This window comes from Papio anubis, chromosome 4 (assembly GCF_008728515.1).
Source record: "Papio anubis isolate 15944 chromosome 4, Panubis1.0, whole genome shotgun sequence".
Taxonomy (NCBI): domain Eukaryota; kingdom Metazoa; phylum Chordata; class Mammalia; order Primates; family Cercopithecidae; genus Papio; species Papio anubis.
In genome coordinates this window covers 63,898,162-63,911,001 of record NC_044979.1, presented here as the reverse complement: position 1 = coordinate 63,911,001, position 12,840 = coordinate 63,898,162, and the positions used below count along the sequence as shown (strand labels likewise).

The 12,840-nt window shown below is 35.0% G+C and overlaps 1 long non-coding RNA gene across 1 annotated transcript in view; it reads right to left on the bottom strand.

Moving 5' to 3' along the window:
- Positions 1–1,989: 1,989 nt before the first annotated feature.
- LOC103883106 overlaps positions 1,990–12,840 on the bottom strand; it is a 31,556-nt gene continuing 20,705 nt past the window's right edge. The window contains exon 4 of the long non-coding RNA XR_645211.4: positions 1,990–3,193. This is a non-coding gene — a long non-coding RNA (uncharacterized LOC103883106). The remainder of the gene's footprint in view (positions 3,194–12,840) is intronic.

Below are 12,840 nucleotides of genomic sequence, written 5' to 3'. Positions count from 1 at the left end.
ATCAAAATTATTATAGAACATTTACACTGTGCTTTATTGATTCACAAGGAACTAATCTATGAAAGGTAAGTGAAAAAGAACAGTATATTTTTACTTAATAATGAAATGATTGAAATATCCAACCTATTATCATTTTATACATTAACAATGTGTGCCTATGAAGCTGAAACACTCATGTTCACAAATATAGTCATTAAACTTCAAAATATACAAATTTAACATAAATAAATGATAGTTTAAGGAGAGAGAGGAAATTAAAAGTGGAGTATCTGCCGTAAAACCCCAGGAATTGGGCAGCTGCATGCTCTACCCCTCTGCTCCGTAAGTGAAACTCAAGCACACTTCTAGGGCTTGTGAATTTCTGTTTCTTGAGTCCAGTAATCCACGATGTTATTAAAGAAAAAACAGACTTGGACAATGGTTAAATCAATAAAAATAGATTTTATTCAGGAATTACTGCAGTAGGAGAAAAGAGACCTTAGTATAGAGCTGGGCTCAATTCTGAATACGACATGGACAAGTGGAGTTTTGTAGCCAAGGAACCACTTGGTAGTCAGTGGATCGAAAATTACTAAGAGGAAACATCAGGGTGAGTGGCAGGTTCTTGACCTGCCTTGAATACTGCCTTGACAGTATTCCTGCTGAAGGCAGTTCAGTGATCAGATATTACCTGGGGGATGCTGGGAATGAGGAATTTGATTAGATAATCGGGGGATAAAATATCAAGGGTGAGGGATCCTAGCTACATCAACTAGACAGGATTCTTGCTAAAACTCAGCAAGGCAGGCCCAACAAGGATAGACACTGAAACTCAAGATAAAAGCCTAGTTGAGAGGAGGGATTAGAAAGCTTGATTAAAGTTTGATCAAGGAGAGTCTTCGTCAGTGTGGCACTCCCAGGCCCAAAAGGGAAGTTAGTAGTGGAGGATGGAATACAGATGTGTAGGCTGGGGTATTCACATGGCATTTGCTTGAGGCTGCTTGTGGTTCAGGGAGCAGAGAGAAGTAAGTCATGAACCTGAAGCCTGAGTCTTCCATTTATACTCTTGCCCCAGCCCAACAAATATAGTGGGCTAGGCTAAGAGAGTGGATTTGCACAAACCAATGATAATAATGTGTGATGAACTGTGGGCTATAATCAACTCAAGTCTCTGTAACTGAGGTTTTAAAGGGAAAGAAATAGCAATGCAGTTTGTGCAGATCCACAGGAGAGGGGCCCGCTATTGAGCTACTTGTTCATGGGAGCAACTGCTCCTCTGTGGACACAGATCCCACCACAGATGCTACCGCACAAAGAGGACTCCTTCCAGGGACGGTACCCATAGTCCAGAATTCCTAAGTAACTACTTAGACCACTATATTTTCCACTGGAATGTTACTTTCATTTTAGTTAATTTTTCAGTGAAATAGTCTCCCATGGACTTTTCCAGGATACTTACTGGCAACAATCTCAAATACAGCTTCTTGGAAAAAATGAGATATGAGTTTCAAACCTGGGAACATAATAAAAACTAAAGAAGTTATTAATATCCACCAATTATCGAATGCATACTATATGCCAGCTACTATGCAGATATAATCTCATTCAGTATTCAAAACCACCCTTAGACATAGGAACTATTAGCTCCATTTTTCAGAAGAAGCAGCTGAGACTGGCAGAGAATAAATGTGTGGCTTAACATTGTTACAGCTATCACAAAGCTAGTAAATGACAGAACCAAAATACACATCCAGGCGGTCTGATCTAAATTCCAAGTTGTTAACAATAACAATACTTTATTTTGGCCCATTAGTAAATTGGAAATATCAGTAGTAAGTATTCTTATTACTGCTAAAGGATATTTAATTTTGTTTTTGTTAATAGGCAATAATTATAGAAGCTAGTATTTTATGTAATGCAAAATATTAATCCATTAATAATCTAATAAAGTAAATACCATTTTAATTTATATTTATTAATGAAAAAACTTAGAATTCCACATTAGATTAATTATCCAAGGATATTTTATTTTACACATACTAATACACATAGTTTGTTTCAGTTCTAAGTGTATTAAGAATATTAGCACATTTAATTCCTACAGCCTCTTTGAAGTCAGTACCATTTTGATCTAGATTTCACAGATAAGGAAAATAAGGCACAGAGAGATTAAATATCTCGTCTGAGGCCACATGGGAACAAAGATAGGACTCGAACCCAAATTCGGTTATTCTGACATTTATTCTCTATTGGTTTAGGCTGAAAATTGACAAAGCAAGCCCTGACTTTCAAGTCCAACCCTCAAACTCTGTTATAAGAATATCTATGTTATTTCACCACAGTCAAGAAATTGTTAATAGTACTCTACTTAGTTTTTCATTCGCATTTGTGAAGTCAAAGCTCTTTTATTTCCATAAACATTTAGTTACTTTTCTGTTTTAACATTAGCCTTTCAGCTAAGACCAATTGCTGTTTTTGGAATGAGTATCGAATAAATATCAAATAAAGGCTCTTTGCTAAGTTTGAGGAGGATCTGTTTGTCAAATGTTGCTCTGCTGCCTAGAAGTGAAGAGTGATAGCGTCTAGAAATTAAGTATTATGACTCCATTCTAAGAGACATATTAGACAGAACCACCTCTCCCGGAGGTTTAGAGGACTTCATTACACTTTCCATTTTGGCATAGATCACTTTCTCCCCAGGAAGCCAAGTTTGTAATCAGGACATAGTTAGGTAACACTATCAGTAGGAGCAGGCTGTACTTTTTTCCAGAACAGCATTTGCATATTCTGAACTGACCAAAGTGCAAGACTGATTATATTCCATTGATTACACACCAAAGAGTGAATTCTAGAAGAGAATTACAGTCAATTAATATAATGTGTATTTAGAAAAACAATGAACTAGAGAGAACATCTTGTTCTAAGACTGACTTACAAGGAACAAAAAATAGAAAAAGACATGATATGAGATAGTTATTAATAATGTTATAAATAATATTTTATGCTTTATTCCAAATTATCTTCTGTCCATTTTTTTCTTAAAATTTGACAATGACTTGTGTGAACACACTGTGGATTAATACATACTGCACAATTATCCAATATTACAAGAGAGACTGAAGCTTCCCAGAGAGGCTTGTCAAACTGTATCTTTACTTCCCTCTTAGACCTCTTTGTGGAAAGTTCTCACATCACTGTTGAAATGGAGATATCCCTAAAGCAACAGGATCAAAAATATTTCCATTAGAATAATAATCTTTTTAGAAGCAGAATCTAAACTCTTCAGATTCGGTGTGTATCTGTGTGTTCATAGGCAATCTTTACTCATCATTCTGACTTTTTCTGCTTTGAAGATATGAGAAGCAAGAATTGAATCCGGCCAGGGAAAAGAAAGCAAAAAGTGTATGGGAAATCCCATGCTTTTCTATGAGAATCTTGGTATGTTAAGAGGTTGGCAGAGGTTTATCTCTACCTCTTCCTGGCATAATTTTCCACAAGATTTCAATAGTTCCTTCCAGCTTGGTCAAATTATACAATATATTTCCTGGTCATGTCTCCGGAAATTAGCAAGTCACAAATGTTCAACAACCTACTTACACACGCCATCTTAGTTTATTTAGGCTGCTATAACAAAATACTATAGACTGGATGGCTTATTAATAAAAGAAATTTATTTTTCACAATTCTGGAGGCTGAAAAGTCCAAAATCAAGGTGCCAGCAGATTTGTGTCTGGTGAGGGCCTGCCTCCTGGCTCATACACAGATATCTTCTCACTATAATCTAGCATGGCAAAGGGCAAGCGAGTTCTTCAAGACCTCTTGTATAAAGACACTAATTCCATTTATGAGGGCTAATAACCCACCCCCAAAAGCTCCACCTCCAAATACCATCACATCAGATTTTAAGTCTCAGCATAGGAATTTTTGGGGCATGCAAATCTTCAGTTTATGGCCCATGCCCTTCCTGGGCGGACATGAATACCCGCACTGAACAGTGGGTGTCAATTACATGTTTAGTTACACATTATGCCCACAGTTACACACATAGCATGTGTACATCTGATGATAATATTAAAAGTAGAAGAGAAGATGAGTAAACACAGCAAGGGTATTGGGATAAGAAAGAAAAGAAAACTGAAATGGTAAACCAAATAGTAGTAGAGATTACAGCTAGAAACTTGACAGGGAATAAAACCTGGATAAGAATCCAAATTAAAGACAAGAAAGAAGGCAAAATCAGAGGTTTCAATGATGATACTCAACTTTTGAGACTGACAAATGCACAATTTAAACATCAGAATCTGGTATTTTGGACAGTGATATAGGGAGAATTATATGAATTATTGTGGAGTTATGGTGCATGGAGATTTTACTCCAGAGAAAGAAACGCCTGTCAGCTTGAAGAGCCCCAGGGAGAATAGAGATGAAAGTCAACACGCAAGTCAAATGATGCTGTTTCTCACGTCTTCATGACAGGGGTTGGAGAATTGTGTTAAAGGCAAGAAAGCAAACAAAGATCAGGGCTTCAGCCATGTGGACAGATGGAGGCACTCATTCCTCTCTCCTTTGTTACTGTTAGATTGGACAGTTGTTTTTAATTCCTCAAAGAACTGGGTTGCAGCCTGAATGATGTCAAAGGGTGGACCCATTCATCCAGTTATATCATCTTGAATTTGCTTCTTTATATCAGGGAGTTCCAACTAAGATGAAAATGAAAAGATTCCTATGTTTGAGACTTAGAACTTTGTGCCTTTGAACTGCTTCAATAAATCATTCCACAAATAATTTAGGATATTCTCTTTCATTCTAAGTACACAGTTACATTTTAGCTTAGGAGAAAAGGCCTTAAACATAGTTCATTTCAGGCTCTGAAATTTTGCCTCGAATTAGGCCAACTTCTGACCATAGCGCACTGAAAAAATGCCACCATGACAAACAGTAAATATTCCTGGCAGTATTTAGTTCACTCCCCACCCTTTCTTAAGCCAAAAGTATACCTATTCTAATTGTGACCCAACACCAAACCAGTCATTTTGTAGCTTAGCTAAGAAGTGTCTCCAAAGAGTACTCAAAAGAGTCAGTCTTTCTGATCCAGATTCACTCCCAAAGATAGACTCAAAGACTTCAATCAACCTTCTGAGCTGGTAACAATTGGTAGGATATCAGCCACAAAGGAGGTGCATCTCACATTTCTGCCCCTCCATCTACCTATTCTCAGGATCTGCAACCAGGCAGTTGACTGCCTTAAAGTGTAGGCCCCACAACATGTACAGCCTTGCAGAAAGTCAAACCAGGTGCTCATGACACAAACTGAGAAACATAGGAAAGCAATAGCTGTCCCCGAGAAAGAAAGGATCAATAACCAACATACTGGGAACAAATCCACAGAAGTCACAATCCACAGAACAAATTTTAGCAAATTATTTTTTCTTCAGTTAATCTAAATTTGAAAAAAAAAAAAAAAAAAAAAAAAAAAGACAGAGGCTTTTTCCCAACCCTACTGTATTGCAACCTGCAGACAGAAATCCGGGAGGCTGACTTTAATAAGAATTTATCTTGGGCTGGTGTTGTCAGAGAGTCCCAGATTTCAACTGCATCTGGAGCAAGTGAAGTGTCCCAGCTATCTCATTTTCATCATCAAAACTGTAGGAAATGAAAAAATATTTTTCTCTAGCCATCTTACATTCTCAAGCTGGGCTCTGGAAACTAGACTGGCCAAACACAGATTGAGGGTGTTTGGCCAGTCTAATTTACAAAGCCCCAGGCAAAACCAAATGGAACTTTATTCCCAAGTGTATTGTGCTTACACATGGGAGTACCCAGAGAAGAGTAGCTCTTCACTGTTAGCCTGGGACTCCGGGTTTTGTTAAGATAAATAGAGTGAAACATCACTAGAAAATTTTCCTAGCACTAAATTTTCTTTTTCTGCCAAATAACTCAATTTTCAGTCAAGATTCTGCTTATTGTCAGGTGTAATTTAGTCATCTCAATGGCATATATGAAGACATATTATAAACTCCCCTTTGACCAAAGAACCTTCTCTTCTACTCATCTGTTATGATGGCTGACAACATTGTTATTAGAAATGGGTAGAGTTGATTTTTAAGGATAAAGTATTTCATTTCTTTTTAAAAAATACCAATATGCATTATGCTTTATTTTTCAAAGAAAAGAAAACATCTAGTACAAATTTCTTCACTTTCTCCGTTACATATATGTTGTACCTGCACTTATTATCTCTAAACTGTGCCTTAGAATTTGAAGATAACTTTCTAATGGTGCTCTTGATCTCATCCACTTCAGCCTTCACCAGAACTTACTGCTTCAATCATTTTTTTTTTTCTATTTTCAACATCACTTCTTCCTGGCCTATACTCTTTTGTTATATCCCTTCTAATCTCCTTTCTTTTACAGTAGTGTTTCAAGATAAAAGTACTACAAATTGCTGCATATATTTTGTATCTTTCCTTATATTTCTTAAGCCATGAAAAACTTAATTTTTCCTAAGATAACCAATGACCTAGGAGGTCTCAGTTCCAACAGATACATTTTAGTTTTCTCTTTATTTATTGATGTACCACCTCTAGCACTGATAACTAACCGTCTTGAACTAATTTCACCTTCAAATTCTATCAAATGAGGTTTTTTGGCTCTTTTTTGTTTTATCTTAAAAATAATAATAATTTTTGGCTGGGTGCTGTGGCTAACACCCATAATCCCAAAAATTTGGGAGGCCAAGGCGGGCTGATCACTTGAGGTCAGGATTTTAAGACCAGCCTGGCCAACAAGGAGAAACCCTGTCTCTACTAAAACTACGAAAACTAGCTGGGTGTGGTAGTGGGCACCTGTAATCCCAGCTACTTGGGGCCCTAAGGCAGGAGAATCACTTGAACTTGGGAAGTGGAGGCCACGGTGAGCTAAGATCACACCACTGTACTCCAGCCTGGGTGACAGAGTGAGACTTTGTCTAAAAAAAAAATTGTTTAATTTGTCTAATAAAAATTGTAAATATGTATGGTTTAAATGATATTTTGATATATGTATATGTTGCAAAATGGCTAAATCAAGCTATTTTCATAACTTCACATACAGATGATTTACCATTATGGTGGAAATGTTTAAAATCTATTCTCTTTGCAATTTTCAAGTATACAATACATTGTTATGAACTATAGTCATCATGCTTTACTATAGGTCTCCTGAACATATCCCTCCTGTCTAACTCAAATTTTGTATCCTTGAACCAGCATCTCATCGCCTCCCACAACCTCCCATCCCCAAGTAAACACCATTTTACTCTGATTCTATGAGTTTGACATTTTAGATTCCACATACAAGTGACATTATACAGTATTTTTTTTTCTTTGACTTATTTCACTTAGCATAATATTCTGTAGCTTCAACAATGTTATTGCAAATGACAGGGTTTCCTTCTTTTTTAAGGCTGAATAGTACAGGTACACAAAATGGAATACTATATATTACTATAGATACTATATTATAGAACGTGTACATATATATACATGATGGAATGCTATACAGAGTCTATAACTATAATCTATAATTATGTGTGTGTGTATATATATACATACATATTTATATATACTTCATTCATCATTGATAGAGAGCTAGGCTGATTCTATACATAAGCTATTCTGAATAATGCTACAAGAAACATGGGAATACAGATATCTACAAATATCTCTTTGGCATATGAATTTAATTTTCTTTGGATATACCTAGAAGTAAAATTGCTGGATCATATGGTTGTATGGTTGTTCTATTTTTAACAATTTGAAGAACATCCATACCGTTTTTCATAATGCCTATACTATTACATTACCACCAACAGTATGTGAGGGTTCCCTTTCTCTATATCCTACCTAACTCATTATCTTCCATCTTTTTAATATTAAACATTCTAACATGTGAGAGGAGATATGCAGTTTTTATTTGTGTTTCCCTGATGATTAATGATGTTGGGCATTCCTTCATATACCAGTTCACTATTTGTATGTTGTCTTTTGTGAAATGCCTATTCATGTCATTTGCCCATTTTTAACGTGATTATTTGGGACTTTTTGCTAATTGGTTGAGTTCCTTATATATTCTATTTATTAATCCCTTTTCAGATGCATAGTTTGCAAATATTTTCTTCCATTTCGTAGGTTGTCTCTTCACTCTGTTGATTATTTCCTTTGTTATGCAGAAGGTTTCAGTTTGATATAATTTCATTTGTCTATTTTTGCTTTTGTTGCCCGTCTTTGCTTTTGTTGCCGTACTTTTGGGGTCCGTCCATTTATTTTTGCAGTTTCAGATCTTATGTTTACGACTTTGAGTTGATTTTTGCATATGGGGTGGTTCTGCATATGGACATCATGTTTTCCTAACACCATTTACTGAGGAATCTATCTTTCCCCATAGTGTGTTCTTGGCACCTTTGTTGAAGATCATCAGTCTTTTGGTTACTCCTGCTTCCTTGGTATTCTTTTTGAAGGTTTTTTGTTTGTTTGTTTGTTTTGTTTTTTTTTTTTTCAGCATCTTTTTATCTTATCTATTTATTGTGTTCTGACATACCCCAATGAGGTTTCTAGGTTACCTGAAGCTATATTTCTTTGGTTGAAATCTAGGCCCTATTATTTGACAGATATGTGACTTTGGAAAGTCATGTATTCTTTCTGTGGCCCACCTATAAATTGGGAGTGACAACAATAATATAGTATATACAATGTAAGTATTAGCTTTGCCTGTTCTTTTGCACAGGCAATTTATTTCATGCCTTTAACTCCATCGGCTATTTCTACTCTGAAGATTCCCAAATAAGTATCTTGTTCTGAGTCTTCTCCTGAGCTCCAGACCCTTATGCCAAGATTTCTCTTATCTATTGTTTTCTGGATTTACAATTCACTGCAAGTAACTTGACCAAATCTGAACACAAGATTTTATATATATTTCTTATTCTGGTGGATTGCAACATCCAAAACTTTTTCTCCTATTTTGCCTCAAACTTGACATCAACTATCATTACTTTATTTTGATTAACTCTTATTTATTAACTCAAAGAAGAACCTAATCACTTTTTATGTCCATCTTCTTAATATCTCAATTATTATTGCCTTCATATAGGCACTTCCACTTTTCTGCTAATTATTCTGAATTGTTATCACCTACTTTCTGATTTTCTTGACTTGTCATATGCCTCTCTAATCCATCCTTCACAGAGATGCCAATGACATTTTTTAAAGGGAAAATCTAATCACTTTGCTGGTTTTCTTCAGAAGCCTCTAGTATTTCTTTATGATTCACAAAGTTTAAACACTTCATGTCATGGTAAACCCTTCTAAGCTGGCTGCTTACTTCCTGCTTTTTTTTTTTTTTTTTAAGAAAATGTCTTGCTACATTGCCCAGGCTGGCCTTGAATTACTGGGCTCAAGCAATTCTCCTTCCTTAACCTTCCACCTCATCTTATGGTATTCACCCTCTCACTCCATCCTTTACATTTAAACAATAAATGAAGGTTTCCTTCTTTGCCTCTACATATGCTGTTTCCCTCATCTCGACTGTCCCATATCTGTGTCTACACACATCATTAGGGTCTTGTATTAAACATTTTTGTGAATCCTGCCCTGAATCTTCCACTCATCAGTCTTGGGTTGTATGTTTTTTTTTTTTTTCCTCCTCTTCTCCCAAAATATCTTTATTTGAATTATAATGAATCCTTATTATTTATGTATTACATATTTGAGAACTTGCTGACTTGCTATAATTTATTTGTAACCCCCAAATCAATGCTCACAACCCTTTTGAAGTTCTCCACAAGCATATGAATAAGCTTTGCTCAGGCATCAGTTGTGCTATTGGCCATGAGTTCAATGTTAACAAATCTACAATATATTTAGATAATGTCTTTTAAAACAGAAACTTACATAGGACAAAGTTACGTCTTGACTGGTTGACAAAAATATTGTGACTAGAGACTCAGAGGAAGCTAAACCTGTGTTTGCCCTAGAACCATCGGTTCAGTACTCATTAATTCAGTGTTCACAGTGACTTTATAAAACATTACTACAGTCAGCAATAAGTATCAATTATATATTTGTCTTCACGTCTATGTGTATTTTTTTTTTGATGGTTGTCACTCTATCCTTTCATATTGTCTATCTTCATGGCCTGAACAATCCTTAAAAAATAGTAGATACCACATAAATATTTGTTGAATAAGTAAAATGAAAATGAATATATGCCAGGATTAGGGTGTATGAGAACATTATTCATTGTAGTGTGAGTATAATCTCTCAAACAATAGAATAAAATAGGCGAGTTTCAATGAACAGCAAGAAAAAAAAAAAAAGACTCTCTGAGGCTAGAGCTTGTCAGAATACAACTGTGTCCCAGGGTAAGTGAAGGAAGAGAAGTAGTGAGACAGGGTCAAGAGCCTCCAGGCAAGGGAAAATTTAAAACAAGTTGCCAAGAAAACAGGGGTGCATGGGAGGATACAGAAATAATTCTTAGCTTTCTCCAGATCTAGTGAAGGTTTATATTGCCCCTTCCTTGTCTTCATTTTCTATATACCAATAAGCTATATATCAAAAATCATCCCAGCATGCCCAAGGCTGTCCTAGATTTTGCATTAAAATCCTGTTTTCTGGGAAACTCCTCAATTCTAATAAACCAAGATACTTGGTCACCTTATTTATAAACTACTATATTGTAAGGTGAAACACACTTTGTAAATTACGACAGTGTGAATTTAGTGTTCATTCATTGTTCACACAAACAATAACTGCCAAACTGCTATTACTTTACAAGCACTATCTAGTTTTTGAGGACACAAAGATGATTTTGCTATTACTGTTCCTTAAGGATCCCTGCGTAACACCTCAAAATAATTTACACTTTAAAGTGTTTTTTATAAATATGTATGAACTCAGGACAGAAAATCATAACAATGGATACTTCTGATACAGACTCTTCTTAGGGCTGAATAACCAGACTGATTTAAGAGATAGGGAATGTGTAAAGGTTGGAGGCATTTTTAACCTGTACTTAGGTGGGACAGAAAAAAAAATCTGGAAGAAAGATCTTGACAATACAGAGGAGAAACATTTGTAGAATAATACACTTGGGAAAAGTTGGAAGAAATAAGCTTCTCTTCTCTCATATGACATGTTATCAGGTTTCCCAAGGACTCAGAAACCCATGCCTCTGAATTCCAAGAAAGAAAAATAAGTAGATTTATTTCACGTAAAAGCTAGTTCTGCACTGGATTTTGATAAACTTTCTTCTTTATTAAAATAAGAAAGTTTGTGACACTTAAATCAAAGATCTTTTAAAATAATAAACATTAATAAATATATTCACTTAGCGTGATAACTAAATTATTGTCTAAGAGAGTTAATTAATCCAAATTTTATCTTGGTTTAAAAATAATAGTTCTTACTAATGGCAATAATCAGATTTTAGGTATATTTTATTTCCTAACTTCTCTCCAGTTTGGTAAAATTATACTTGCTTTTCAATTTAGCACATAGTTAAAAAGATGTTCAAGGGAAAATTCCAAAAGACCTTTGTATAACATTGCTATTTTTTCCCTGACTCAATCTTTTACAGTCACTATTCCACCCTAGTTTTGTTTACTGAGTGAGCTAAGTGCTTCCATGATACTTTTACTGCTGACACTTTTCTCCAAGAAATTAATGTATTTCATATATTTTTGAAATGTTTAACTTGATTAATAGCAAAACTGATTATTTATAAAAGGGACTTCAAGCCATGGTTTATTCTAAGTATGCAGTAGATACATAAACATTAGATTCAGATTTAATTTACAGCTGTGGCAATGAAGAGAAACATATTTTAGGCCAATATGAGCTACTTGACAATATTTTACAGGCTGTAATGGAAGATTTAAACAAAATTATCCAATTTGCATTGATTTTTAGCAATCTTGCACTTATTTTTTATTAAAAATAGATATATTTGGCAGCAGAGTCAAATATGGACAAAATTAAAACATAGCATCTTTGGGAGTTTTGAATTATTTACTTGACTGTAAATTCACTAAATAATAAAACAACTATTTAATACATTCTAAAGGAATAAATAATATAATTTTATACAGATAAGTATGTATAACAATGATCATCTGGTAGTGATATGCCTACAAGTTGCAAGTCTGTGATGCAGTGGAAAAATTAGCCTGGAAATCAGGAAGCTAGGTACTATTCTGGGAACTGACAATAACAGATTATGGACATATCACTTAGCTTATCTCTGTCAGATTTCATTGAAGAAAATGAGAAATTTGGGACAGATGTTGAGTTTTCTAAATAGTGCTTCCTAAAATGTTTTTCTAGAAAATTTTAACAGATATGAATCAGAAAATGGGTTGTCAGATAAGACTAGTTTGGGCAATTCTCTATTTTCTATCCTGTCTTGAAAATTCACAGGGCATATTTATAGTCTAAAAAATTAAAGCTGCAATTTACCTTTTTAAAGGACTATGTACTTAACAAAATGGAACACATTTTTAAACTATTTTCTAAGCTAGATACATTTATAAGCTAGGTGACTTCCGAAGTTTCTCACACTTTGAAAATCTATAAATATAGTTATTAAAGTACCTAAATAATATACCAGTTAAAAAGAAATTCATCCTAGGGCTGAGTGTGGTGACTCACACCTGTAATTCCAGCATTTGGGAGGTCAGTGAAGGATTGTTTGAGCCCAGGAGTTTGAGACCAGTCTGGGAAATGTAGTAAGACCTTGTCTCAAAAAAAGACAGACAGACAGACAGACAGACGGAAAGAGAAAGAAAGAAAGAAAGAAAGAGAGAGAGAGAGAGAGAGGGAGGGAGGGAGG